General features: G+C 42.0%; 1 protein-coding gene and 1 long non-coding RNA gene across 3 annotated transcripts in view; one reads left to right on the forward strand and one right to left on the reverse strand.

The window, feature by feature from the left end:
* The window catches only part of LOC117796728, a 112,187-nt gene extending 110,790 nt beyond the window's left edge, over nucleotides 1-1,397 (reverse strand). The window contains exon 1 of the long non-coding RNA XR_004621380.1: nucleotides 1,242-1,397. This is a non-coding gene — a long non-coding RNA (uncharacterized LOC117796728). The remainder of the gene's footprint in view (nucleotides 1-1,241) is intronic.
* The window catches only part of ELP4 (elongator acetyltransferase complex subunit 4), a 244,991-nt gene that overhangs the window by 228,913 nt on the left and 1,587 nt on the right, over nucleotides 1-14,491 (forward strand). The window lies entirely within an intron of this gene.

Genomic DNA, 14,491 nt, shown 5'->3' on the forward strand with positions numbered 1-14,491 from the left:
GGCTTCAGGGTGTTGGAATACAGTGCAGATATTACTGTATCCCTTTAATTGACATAAGTTTGGAAATTCTTTTGACTACTTTAGAAGTAAGGAGTATGTTCCCATTTTTATTTTTTCCATAGCTTTTGGGATAGTTTTTGACTCATGACTTACATATATGATCGATATGATCAAATATGATCCTTTTGTGTGAAATATTGGCATTTAGTTACAAATTCTAGTTTATGTTCAAGAAGTCATTTGTAAAATACGTAAGATGGACTGTTAAAATATACAAGTCACTTAATAGATTTAGGGTGTAAGTACTTATAAATATTAGCGTTACCTAAAAATAAATTTATAATGGTAACTTGAAGATACATGTGGCAATTTTTCACTGAGATCCAGGAATGTGATATGCTTGTAATATATTTTGTAATTTATAAATATTTGGATAATTATTTTATGTATTTGCTTAAATAACCGACTTTAGAGCAACTAATATCTCTTAAGGACTTAAGATAGAATGAAAGACAGAAGGAAAAATACCACTACTTGATATATTTTTAAAGGAAAAACTCCATTTTTTCATCATCATTTGCCAAATTGTGAAACTTGTCAATATTGAACTTTAGAGACCATTTGATGGTCTTTTTCCATAAATCGTGCTTTCCTGTGCTTTTAATGCCTTGAGAAATTTTTCGGTGCTTATAATATTAAGAGAATCAAACAGAAATATGTATATTTCATTAACTTAGATCTTTAAAGCTTAGAGAATTAACCCTACATAACAATTACAAAATCACTTCCCTCCTTTATTTCATTTTGGAGTGTAATTTCGCAAATACCAAAGGAACATTCCCGTAGCATACCTGCAGACCCTGGCTGAAATGACAGTAAACTTCAGAGTCTCTACTTGAACCAGAGTGACTCTCCCTTCAACAATGAAAACCTTAGCCAATTCAGTGTATCAGGTTGTTGGTTCCACATTTTGAAGATTTTTTCAGACCTCCTTGTAAAAAGATTTGACACAGTGGTAGAGTTAAGTGGTGGGGGAAGAAATACTCCACATTTAAAAGCAAATGAGTTTTTAAAGAATAGAAAATAATCTCTATGAGAAATTACTTCTAAATTATTCATGTGAAAATCAAACTTAGCTCTTGTTAACATTTCTGTAGAAACATACATTTTAATTAAGCCAAATAAACAAAGAGGAAAAAAAATCCCTAAAAGTAGGCATAATCATTTGTCTATATACTCACAAATATATTGCTCTTTTCTGGTCATCAGTATTTTTTTTCTTCCTTTATTTGCTTCATTTCCTTTGACTTTATTTTCCCTTATTCATAGAGAGGTTTTCTATCTAAGACTAAATTGATTCTCTGCTTACTTATCAGTGAAGTTCCTTCAGCAGAGTTATTCTTTGGAGTTATGTCCTCATCCCTAATCTGTATCCCTCAGCTACAGCGCTCGGTCTGGTTCTCCCCCATCACTCCCCTAAGGCATGTAGAGAGAGGGCTCTTGCTTTGCCCAGTCTGTTCACCGAGCTCCCTTTGAAACTGGTGAGGAGGGAGGTCTATGGAGGGTGGAGATAGAGGTACTGGGTGACTGTTTGAAACCAGTGTAATTTGTAAATTTGCCATAAACTTTTAAGTGAGAGTTGGGCTGCGTGGTTTCCAGGGATAGCATGCTTTCAGATATCAAAGGGAAAGTGGGAGTTTTCATTTTATTTTAGAGGGCTCTGATAGGAAAGGCTTTTTTTCTGAATTTTACCAAGATTTCAGTAATTGATCTATAGACTTAAAAGATATTAAAAGACTCATGATAACATTGCCATGTTATATATTTATATGTATATGTATAAATGGGCATACACACACAATCGCACTTATCAAGTAATAGTACTTAATACCACCTGTTAATTTAAGTTTGGAGCAAGTAAAAAGTACACCACTTAGGAGAGTGTACTTTTATCTGAACATGAAGAAGGAATCACTGCTGTAACTGCTTTTTTTCATTCACTATGAAAAGTTTTCATACAGTTGGTATAGAGAAAGCCATGTTTCATTTTGTCAAACCCAAAATGTACTTCCTAACTGCCTTTGTATAAAAGACAACACGTCAAAAATAAGAGCATAGCCCTCAATATACATTGAACTGGCGAAAGAAGTTAGGAATGGTTTGGCAAAGATAGAAACATTAAGTTAATTTTTTTATAATTTTCTTTTCATCCACATTCATACCAGGTAGACTGTGTCAAATACCTATAGTAAAGAAGAACTTGTTCATGCATGCAGAACAAAATAAAATAAGATTAAAAGCTCCAGGAAATCAGCCTACTTCAAAAAACCATTAAAGTGTGCCTATCCCTCAAGCTTTACAAATGTGTTAATTGTCGTGTTTCAGTCATGTAAATATGTTTCAGCATAAAGTAACCAAGATTTCCTGTTATAGAAGCACTGTGATCTGGGGGTGTGGGGGGAGGGGGGACGAAGGAGGACTAAATAACACACTGTAATGAAACCTGCCTTTGGGCAGCACATGCTTCAGTTCTGAATGCCCAGAAATACTTCGCAGACGCTCTAGGCTGCCTAGCAATGGGGATTTCTAATTCTGGCTAGCTTGACAAAGTAAATACAACTATTGAACATAAGGCAGCTCCTAATAAAAAACAACAATCCCCCCTTGTAAACACCTACATTTGGCCCCATTAAAAATTCTTTCTTCATCCCCAGGAACTCGCAGACCCTGCAGTGTGGGGGTCTCAGAGGAACCGTAGAGTGGTCGGGAAATTTAGTGCTGTCAGGATGGTTTACAGTGCCATTTCCACCGAGCCCTTCATACCCCATCTCAGGGCTTGGTGGAGCAATGTTCTGCATACACTGTAGGGCATTATGCAAGCAAACACATTGGCCATTATGCTCTCGGGACTCATTCATGGACAGCCAAAAGGAAATCAATATATTTTTTTATATATGCTGTCCTTATATACAAAGAAAAGATATGATTGCCACATTTCCAAAAGGAGTGTTCGTCAACAGCTGCCAGTTTTGAAAGTTATTTAGTGGATTGACATTAATATGATAACTTAAGCAGTTGTCTGATTTCAGAATTCCCTGATTTCTGCTTGTTCGCATATTAGACTTCATCTGCTCCATAAACTATCAGTCAGACCTCTGACAGTCTCTAAATTGAATAGCGGATCTGCCGTAGTTCTAGAAATCTCTGGGATTTAGGGATCAACCTGGAGTTTACACACATGTTGATCTGCTCACCGTTTACGGAGTCAGAGGTTTCCGATGATAGTAAGGAGGAAACATTAGTTGGAATTCTAGTAGACAAAAACAAAGGGAATGTTACCTTTTGGCACCACCAGAATAGTTTCTGTATGCTTTAAAAGAAAAAAGGGGATAAAAAGAAATTCTCATATAATTAGTAGTTTGAATTTATTTCTAAAAAAAGTGTTGTTGTTGTTGTTGTTTTCAGGCTGAGCATTCAGCTCTAAAACACTGTATGCTCTTAAAATATCTTACTACTGTTAAGCCACCTGAGGTCTAGTATGTAAAATGCTGCTCCTGAGCGTTTCCTCACTTGCAGAGGGTGGAAGGGGGCTTCCTGGACAAAGCAGGCTTGAGGAGCCTATCAAAAAGACAGTCTGTGCACAGGAAGGTCCCAGTCTTCTTCCATTTACTGCCATAGCAGCAGTAGGCCCTAGGGCTCAAACATCTCTCAGCTTGGCCCTGCTGAAGCTTAATTCAAATTCTACGCACTCTGGAGCTTATATGCTCTGGCCTGCATTGTGCGTTCCAGAGCCACACAAGCCTTGGGGTAAGCAGCAGTTGGAGACCAGTAAAAAGATTGCCAGAGTGAGAAGCCCTGTGCACAATTAAGGAAAAATGAATGGAAGGGAGTCAGTTGGGGAGATAGGGAGAGTCTCATTCAGGCAGTCGTTCACAAGCAGGGGTTCACAGAGATGGCAGTGGCTGTGTGGACTTATCCATCCCATCCCTTTATCCCAGAGAAGAAGCTAATGGGGGTGCTTTCAAGCATTTCCGCTGTCCAAGTTTAAGTAACAATTTAAGCCATCTTACTCCATCTATCATATGATTTTTTTTTCAGTCCTACCCATGTTAGAACATTAATGAGAAGAAAATGTGCCAAAGAATAAAGGAGAAGTCAAAAGAAAAGAAAAAAAGATACTGACTTTTGTTTGGAAGGTAAAACTATTGTAAGCAAAGTTCTTTAGGCGTGATCTAGTTTGTTCTCTGTCCACATAGGAAATAAAAGAGGAAATTAACATGACTTCCCCACATCTTAAATGCCTGAAAGTTCAGGAACATTGGGCCTGACACTAGGTGGTATTCTTATGACCATATTGTCCAAAAGATACTGGCTCACAATTTAAGAGGATTAAACTCTGCAAACCATCCCCAAAACAGTACTGACAGAGTTTCTCCTCCACGAACATTTCACACAGGGCCCAACCACTCCAGCTAGAAGCTTCCTGCTCTCTGCAGGAGACTGGGAACCACCACTCCCCGTAGGAGGAGGATGGGAATAGGCAGATACTGTGGGTCACTTAGGAGAGAGAATATTGCTTCTGAATCAGAAGAAAGTGGCATCTAGAAGAGCAAGTGTACACCACCTTTTAGAAAATTCTATCTTTAATAGGATATATCTGTTTGCAACTCTTATTTTACATTGTAAAAAACGTCTATGCATGGTTTATAAGGATATGGGTGAGATAGCCCTTTATGCAGAAAAATAAATTCACATCACTCCTTTGCTACCCTTTGCTCTAAGAATTAAGTCCAAGTCACTTACAAACCCTACACAATCTGATACCCACCTAGCAAACCAAATTTCTCACAGTCACTCCCTTGTTGACTGCTCCAAAACGCTGACTTTTTTCCCGTCCTTCAAACATGCCGAGTTTATTCCTGCCTTACGGCTTTGCATTTGATGACCTCTGCCTAGAAACTTCTTTTTCCAGGTCTTCATAGGTCCCTTCTCAAACTGAAAATCTTAGCTCAAATGTACTCTGCAGAAAGGCTTTCACTAAATAAGGTGGTACCACCCCAACCAATATCATATTGCCATGTTTTATTTCCTTAAAAGCACCTCTCACTATCTGAATTATCTTTGTTTGCTTTCCTGTATGTTAGCTATGTCTCCTTGAGTCATGTAAATGTCCATGTATTGTCCCTTCATGAAGTTGTAAGTTCTTTGAAAGGAGGGATCTTGCCTGTCTTGTTCACTCTTTTTTCTCTACTACTTGGAAAAGTTCTGGCACGTAGAGTAATGAATAAGAATGTGACTTTGAAGCCAGGCTGCCTGAATTCAGATACCATTCCAGCATCCTGAAGTTGCAACATTACTTCTACTCTGTTCAAATTTGGTCACGTGATCCACAACTATCTGAAAGGAAAGCATGGAAATGGAGTTTTTATTCAGGATGGCCTCCAATTCAAGAGTTCTTCTACCAAAGGAAAAAGGGAGGGTAGATAATGCAGGATAATCATCAGTCTCTGTCACAGTCCACAGCCCTTGGAACCAAGTATCCACGCACAGCCTTCTGCCCTCACAGTGGAGGACTTCAGCCCCGTTTGTAGTCCCCAGTTCTGCTCTCTGGAAGGAACTCCCTTGTCCGTTATCCTCTGTATCCTTTTAGGAAGTTATTCATTGACCATTATCATTCATGGCTATGTGAAGTCACCGTCAGAGAGTGTGCTCTTGGGGGGCTGCACAGTTTTGATTGATCAGGTTTGGGGACCTAAAATCATTTTAGGGGTTGAGTAATCATAGACTTTTGACCAGGCTTGTGGTTTCTTTGGCAGTACAATCCCATCAAGGTTCCCAGTCTGTTCACTTCCGTTCAGTTCCACATGCAAGGAGTCACAGCCAAGGAGTTGTCTGGACATAGTTCTAGGATTCAGCAGCAGGAAGCCCGTCCCATCGAATTATTTTATGTAGAGGAGAGAGAGTTTATCCCAGAAAACTAGGGGGCTAACGAAATAATGGGAAGGGCTGAAGGACATTGCCACCAAACTGGCCTTCAGTGACACTGCTGCTTCCTCAGTCAGGAAGGCGGGGAATTGGGAGGCCAGCACGAGGGCTGTTGACTGAACTCGCGCACCTCTATGGCTATGATCTTGGGCTTGGTACCTTCTCACGGCTACCCCTGCAATATTCCTTGACCCCCACGAAGCAAGTAAGCGGGCACTGAAACACTGATCTGGCCTCCACTTCTGCACCTGCCTGTCAACTCCCATGGAGCCATTGACCAGTCACTGGAATACTGATGCAAAAGAAACCAAGGTCCCTGCAGTCGTGCTTGCGAATTGCAGGACTGAGAGCCGCAGGAAGGTAACTGCTGCTTCTCTTCCACCCGTAGACTCTAGTACCAACGCCTCTAATTCGAGAAGGGTAATTCACACCTTTCCCTCCTCCGGAGGTTGGAGTGGATACTTGTATACCACAGCTGTTACCTTCTAAGGCCTGAGTCTTATTTTCTGGCCACTCTGTTCTACCCACATCCCTCTCACCTTGTTAGTAACTAGCTTGACTCCATCTAGAATAATCAACTTGAGGGGGGGGCACCTGGGTGGCTCAGTCAGTTAAGTGTCTGCCTTCGGCCCAGGTCATGGTCTCAGGGTCCTGGGATCGAGCCCCACATCAGGATCCCTGCTCAGCAGGGCGTCTGCTTTTCCCTCTCCTTTCCCCTCTGCCCCTCACTTGTGCTCACACTCTCTGTCTCTCAAATAAGTAAATAAAATCTTTAAAAATAAATAAATAAAATCATCAGCTTGAGAGGGAAGGCGAGACCCTTCATGTGACTTTCATCTCTGAGCTGGCTCCAATTTTGTAGCCAGTACCGTATTGAGGGTATTTCAGCAAGGCTTGGGGCACAGACACCTCCCGTGAAGGCTGCGTGCCGCAGTGTGCGAGGCAGAAACAGTTGGGCTTCTTCAGTCCTCTGAGGCTCCAATTTACCAAGCCTTTCATCAGTGTAGACTCTGGGAGGCAGGCAGAGCACCTCCTTTAAGAGGCATGGGCCCTTCAAACCCTCCTTCCAAATTCTCTAGCTCTAGCCTGAGTTCCTTTCTCTTTTATAAATAACTTTGCTGAAAGTGGCAAGAAGCGGCTAACACAGTATCCTGAATTCCTCCAGCACTTTGCCTGGAGCCACTGCTCAGGAGGTATACGGGGTGCTTTCCAAGTTATCGCCATCATAACAAGGGTCACCAGCCTTCCCGTCTGCAATCTGACCTCACCGCCCACTTTCCAACCACCAAGCCATTTAACTCACGGAACTCAGGTGCTCCATCTTGCAGGTACCAAATGCTGCATAAACAGGACACCTGTCAGGCCTTTACTGCAGAGCTCCAAAAATACAGTGGCTTAAATAATGTAGAAGTTCACTTATGTCTCACTTTAAAGTCCAAGTTAGGGACCCAGGGTCTTTGGATGGCCAGATGGTATCGGGAAACCCTACACTAATTTTCTCACTCTGCTGTCCCCCCTCCTCAACGCATAACTTCCAAGTGATGGTCCAGAATGGCTGCTTCAGCACCCACCCTCAAGTCCACATTTCAGCAAGTCGGGAAGAGGGAAGTTAGGCTTGCTGCTAACATTTGTGGAGCCTAGAGCAGTAAGGCAAATAAAGAATCACATAATTATCATATGCCTAAAATTCTAAAGTTCTCAAGCCAAGAAACCACAAAATATGTATTATCTTCCTTCCTTCGCAAATACAACTTTCTGGAAAGTCAAGTTTAAATTGAAGATACAGGTTCCAGTCTAGAACTTAGAGATGTAGGAAGACTTGGCCTGCAGTCCACCCCCTTTCTCTTCCCACGCCTGCATATCCAAACTCCATGCACACGCCACGCAAACAGCAGTTCCTTGGCTATTCCCGGGACTCCGGGGTGTGCATATAGACAACATGATTTTCCCTTTGTGCACGAACGTGGGGAAAAGACCTACACAGACAGGACATCAGGACAGGGAGTTCTGAATTCTGAATACCCAGAGCATGTCCTGTAAAGAAGAGGCACGTCCTCTTTGCCCTGGGATTCCTCACCCCATGAGGGAGGGAGGATCAAGGCCCAGGATGGGGGCCCTCTCCCCGAGGTTAGGGAGAGGGGAAGTAAAAGACACCTCCCCTTATTCACAGATCTGACCCTGAACTTAACCACCGCACTTCTGCTCAAGATGAAGTGACCAGGACTGAGTCACTCAGCCTCATCTATTGGCAAGAGAAGTTGGGAAATGTGACCTTTATTCTGGGAGGCCATGTGCCGCACCAATATTCAGAGATTCTTTTACTGACTGCAAAAGAAGAGAATAGATACTGAGAGGAAGCTAGCAATCTCTGCCACAGACACATGCCTTTTCACAAATCACACTTTTGTTTAGACAAGTGAGTTCTTCACAATCTGCTTTCAGAGAGGTGAGTTTGGAGGCAAGACAATACTGTCAGATATAATTGACGGTCAAAATAATTGCACACCTGAGCATTTTTCAATGGGCAGCCAGTATGCAATATGCCAGCTCTGAAATTTTGTCTAATTTTCAGATCAATCAGGAAGAACTGAATGAATTGTTTTCAATTCAAAAGATATAGTATAATTATGACATTCAATAAAACAATTTTAATCTTAAACCCTGAGAATGAATTGCATTTTTAAACAAAAACTAAAACTTAAAACCTGACCATGTTTGTCAGAATTTTTTCCAGAAATATTCAGCCACTACCAAATGTACACTTACCAATCCAAAAAGAGCAAAAATTGGTTCTGCCATTGTTTCTCCTGGTCTACTCATATAGGAGAGTGACACAAAACTCACCAAAAATTAGGCAGATGCATCTTCCACGTTGTAAAATTTTAACCAGATACAGAATAATTGCAATATAACATTACACTGTCATGATGTAATAATGATGGAATGAGTGTAACAATGTAAATGTAATCATTACTATGACACTGATTTATTTTGCATGTTGAAAGAACACTCTAAAATCTTGTGAAGAGGGGCACTTGGGTGGCTCAGTCGGCTAAGCATCTGCCTTCGGCTCAGGAATGGTCCCTGGGTCCTGACATCAAGCCCCGCATTGGACTCCCTGCTCGTGGGGAGCTTGCTTCTCCCTCTCCTCCCCGCTCATGCTGTCTCTCACTCTCTCTCTCTCTCCCTCTCAAATAAATAAATAAAATCTTTAAAGAAATAAACAAGTAAATAAAATAAAAAATAACATCTTGTGAAGAGATAGTAGCCACACCATGATGATGAATATACCAGGCCTGCTGCATCTGTCTCCCTCCCTCTGCCCTCCACCCTGTGCCAGTGGAAGGAAGCCCATCCTTCCACTAAAGAAAGAGAAATACCTCTTTTTATGTAGAGAGCAAGAGAGATTCTGACCACTGCTTTGGCCCCCACCCCTTGAGCTAGTGGAGACATCAGGTGTGCATGTCCTGGTCGGAAAGCAAGAATGGAGCCCCCGGCAGTTGTTGGCAGTTCCCACACTGCAGGGATGCTTCCGGCTCGTGCTCGTATTGCTGTGGCCCTTCTTGAAACTATAGCTCACTGCTGCTTATCTCCCAAGAGCCATTTGCTCCATCTTCCATAGGAATCGATTTGTTGGACATTTTACACATTTCACATTTCCCAGCCTCCCTTGTAGCCGGCCAGGTGCAGCCATGTCTGAGTTCTGGACATGAGTGGAAGTGATGTGTTCAGCTCCAGATCTGGCCTTTTTGGCCCCTTCTTCCCACCAGCTGAGAGAAAACGACAACAGCAGCCTTTGGGCCAAAAGTGGAAGAAGGCCCTGTTGAGGACAGCAAACCAGTCCTCACAGCTCAGAATCTCCTACTCCTGGACTATAAAGTGGGAGAGAAATAAACTTCTGCCTTTTTTTAAGCCATTTATTGGAAGGGGTGGTGGGAGTGTGTCTAGATTCCAGCTACTCAGCCTATAATCTTGTTCAGTCCCTGCCATTCATAGCAGTGGCTCATAACCAGAATATGGTTTCAGAAGTCAGCGAGTCATCCTTCAGGTGAGGGCGTCACATGGCTCTTGAAGAAAATCTGGAATGGAATAAGATGGTGTGTCTTTTGTTAATTTGTTTTTTCTCTTCGTCACGTAAAGAGGGGGAGATGCTTTTAAAACTCGAGTAGAGAAGCTTCATCTTCTGACATGTCCTTTATTAGTTCTTCTGTCAGCAGTGAGGACATGTGCAAAAGACAGATTTTTAAAATAAGACGGACCCCAAATTGCCTGTGCGGTACCACCTTGCACATACTCAGCTGGCCCAGAAGCCAGGCATTCAACATGCCGCATTTTCACTACTGCGTCCCTAAGTATGAGGGAAACGGTTTAGGCTTTTTAAACCTTTCCAGAAACCAGGACTATGATCGCAGTTTCCTTTTTGGTTTCTTTACAGGGCCGCAGGAGAGGGTAACGTACACTCAGTGCTCAGACGCCAGCATAGTGACTGAGACCTGCTGGCTAAGACGGATGTTCTGTTGTTGTTGCTTATAATGCCGTGCAGTTTATTACGTTTGTAGAATTGTTTCCTTGCCTTAATAAACTCACTTATTTTTTTCTTGTTGAACCATATGTATTTTATAAGCCATCTCAACTTGTTTTGGAGCAAGAAGAGATATAAATAAATTAGTGTACTACTTGATACTTCAGAGAAGATGTACTTCTATGTCTCATTTGATCCTGAAGCAGTCTCTTGAAGGGAGAATTATCCCCCAGTGATAGATGAGGAGACACTGAGACTCACACAGGAGAACTGACTTGTCCAAGGTCACTGAGAGGGAGGGACGGACGGACGGACGTATCAAACTTTCACTAGCTGCCTCTGTTAAGTGACCAGTGGAGAGCCTATACATTCTAAGGTGTTTACAAGTTTTCATTTAAGTTGGCTGTGGGAGCGCCTGGCTGGCCCAGTCGGTAGAACATGAGTCTCTCGATCTCGGGGTTGTAAGTTCGAGCCCCATGCCAAGTGTAGAGATTACTTAAAAATAAAACCTTAAACAAAAAATAAGATAAAATGGCTGTGTTTTAAAGAACAAAAGAAAAATCTATTAGAAAGTATTTTGAAATATTAACACTGATTTCTGTGACTCTGATTAATGCGAAGTGTGACTGTTCAGGAAATGTCAAAATATAAAAAGGATTAAAACAACTCTCTCTTCATCTGGGAAGGGTTAAAATGTACTACATCAAACAGAAAACAGTGCCTGGTGCTTTGGTCTTGGCAAAATATGAAAAATATAAATTGATTAAACTTACTTTAATGGGTATTTACCTGCAATTTGTCTCAAATCCAGGTGTAATCTAGATTCATTATCTTGCCCCTTCTGTCTGGGAACTGTGAGTGCTGAGCACAGGGCTGGCAGGCTGGGAGAAAGGAATTAGGAAAGGAAACTGTGCGGCCGGGAAATCCAATCCTGTGTGTCTATAGGACCCATTTAGTTGCTGACTCAAGAAGGAACAACATACAGGGGCGCCTGGGTGGCACAGCGGTTAAGCATCTGCCTTCGGGCTCGGGGCGTGGTCCTGGTGTTCCGGGATCGAGCCCCACATCAGGCTCCTCCACTATGAGCTTCCTTCTTCCTCTCCCACTCCCCCTGCTTGTGTTCCCTCTCTCTCTGGCTGTCTCTATCTCTGTCGAATAAATAAATAAAATCTTTAAAAAAAAAAAAAAAAAAAGAAGGAACAACATACAGCCAGTGGCTAAGCCCAACAAAGAGACAGAGATGTAGGCAGAGGGGGAAGAATCTTGAAGTCTGGCTCGGCTTGGTACCCCACGTTGCTGCAGAGCAATGCTCTCCTGCTGCTGTTGCTTTATTCTGACCCGGGACTCCATAGCGGCCTAAGGGTGCCTTTTGGCAGGAGCTCCCCTAATCTGCCAGAGTATTTTGGCAGCCCCACTGTTTCCCACCTTGCAGCACCAGAGAAGAGGGACCCATTAATCCAGTGGGATCACTGCAGATCACCTAGGCCTCTGTGAGAAATTGGGAGTTGTCATGTCTTTCTCAAATCCCTTTGCCTACACAGAAGGCATCATTTTAGACAAGGCATTAATGGAAAAAATAGGCAGACAGCCAGATATGCATCTCCTGCATTGGCAGCATGGTCTCTTCCTCCCAGAATCTGGGAAAAGAAAATCAGATGGGAAAAATTTCCACTCAAGATGTAAGATATGTTTTGGGCCTTTGCCTCAGAACTCCAGGTATAAAATGAGAAAGAGGAAGACCTTGACTGGTTTCCAAGGTTGAAAATGGTATGGTATTTTTTTTAATAGTCTGATTTTTATTTAAATCATTACTCAGTGAAACCTCAAGGTCTATATGTTATATGTCCCCACAGCCTTGCAGCTTTAGTCGAAAGGAGGTCACATGCTATGCAAAGTATCTTACAGCATATTTTTTCAGAAGACAGATCTGGGGTACAGCCTTATCTGAACATGTACACGTCAAGTGTGTAAGTGCTTTGGAAGCCTCAAAGGAAAGGTCCCTGACACACCTGGCAAGCCTGGAACCTGATCTCTCCTTCTTCCTCACTGCTCACATCATACTGACATGGCGCACGGGGGGTAGGAGGGCTCAGAGAGGAAGAAAACAAAACCCACGGCTTGAGAATTTAGAGTGCAGAGTAAGCTCATTCAAGTAACCATCAACAGAGCCTGCAAAATCACTCACGTAGTTCCAAGAGCCATCCTTGGGCTTTTTCAAAGGACGTAAGTATACAAACTAGCGTTGACCATGTAGCCTTTGGTTAGAAGCATTTAACCATATCAACCAAAATTTTTGTGCTCAGAAGTTACAAACAAATGATATTTGACTTTTCTTCAAACCCATTCAACCTGAAAGATTTCCAAGCATGTCACACGTCACATTTAGCTACTTTTGCTATGAAGGGCTTTCAGCCAACTGGCTCACGTTCATGGCCTAGAGAAGCAGAGGAAGAGAAATTTTTAGCAAATAGGTAAGCTCCCGAAATAAATTGTCCTGTGCTGGTTCTGAACAACTACACTAGTTTCCTCATTTAGATTATCAGAACACTATGACCCTTCACCCAAATGCATCTTAAAGATGTACCAGCTCCCCTGTTAAGCAAATCACCATTTCTGCATGTCAGAATCAATTCATTATTTAACACCTAGCCCATCTCCATGAAGCTTTCCCCTCCCCTCCTCCACCCGATTCCAGCTTTGTCTCTCCTTTCCTGCAGACATCGCTTAGAGGGCTCAGAGGATGGTTACCACTGTGCTTGTCTTACTCGTGCTCCTGGAATTAGAAGTAATGGGGAAGGTGCTCTGTTCACCTTACTTTGAGTAGATTCGAAGTATTTATTGAATCCAGTTGATTACCTAAATAGCCTAATCACCATCTGACATAATCTTATGAGGTCCCAACCAAAAGTATACACACACCCGTTTTTTGATAGTGAATTTTCTTTAAGTTTCAGATAACCTTCAGATCATGTATCCTACTCATTAGCAATAACTATAGGATCTTAGAGAAACATTAGAGTTCAGACATGTAATTAAATGTCTCTTTCCCTCCCATTTCCTCACATGAACGCTGATAGAGTTAACACTGCAAAGACATTCATAACCTCAGACTTTAGAGTCACGCATGTCTTTTAGATTCCTGAACCTTTCATGCTTTCATTTCTGCCTGCAGTCCTTTCTGGAAAAAACAAAAACAAAAACAGGCTATGAAGAAATGAAAGAATTGTTTAAAACAAACAAGTATGTCTTTATTTGAGCTTTTAAAAATCATTGAAGAAATAGACATTTAGTTATTTAATATATGACAGTCTGGGTACTATGGATACAAATGAGTATTGCTATCCAGATATTACTGCATGCATGTGACAGCATTTTCTTGACCTGTCTGACATCTTTGTTGGTCATAGATCCATAGTAGTATCTTCCCTTCTAGGTATATTTGCATTAAAAACTAAGTACCTGAAAACTGAAGTCAAAGGAGAATATTGTAAATTTTTTTAACGTTTTAAAATACTTTGATCTTCTGCACACAGCTTGTGTTTACATGGCACTAAAGAAGCCTTTTATCAGGGGCGCCTGGGTAGCTCAGTCGTTAAGCGTCTGCCTTTGGCTCAGGGCATGATCCCGGAGTCCTGGGATCGAGCCCCACATCGGGCTCCTCTGCTGGGAGCCTGCTTCTTCCTCTCCTCTCCCACTCCCCCTGCCTGTGTTCCCTCTCTTGCTGGCTGGCTTTCTCTCTCTCTCAAATAAATAAATAAAACCTTTAAAAAAAAAAAAAAAAGAAGCCTTTTATCAGGAAAGAAACTCTCCAGAACATATGCTGATGGATCATAGTATTTTGACCAAAAAAAAAAAAAAATGGTTCTACCTTTTTCATCTTTTTTTTTTTTTCCATGTTGTAGGGAGTTTTCCAAATGAAGGGTTTCAGATAGGTTGTCTCCAGGTCAGTTCACTCCTGCAAGGCTTTGGCTAGTCATCACTGGA

Source organism: Ailuropoda melanoleuca, chromosome 16 (assembly GCF_002007445.2).
Source record: "Ailuropoda melanoleuca isolate Jingjing chromosome 16, ASM200744v2, whole genome shotgun sequence".
NCBI lineage: Eukaryota > Metazoa > Chordata > Mammalia > Carnivora > Ursidae > Ailuropoda > Ailuropoda melanoleuca.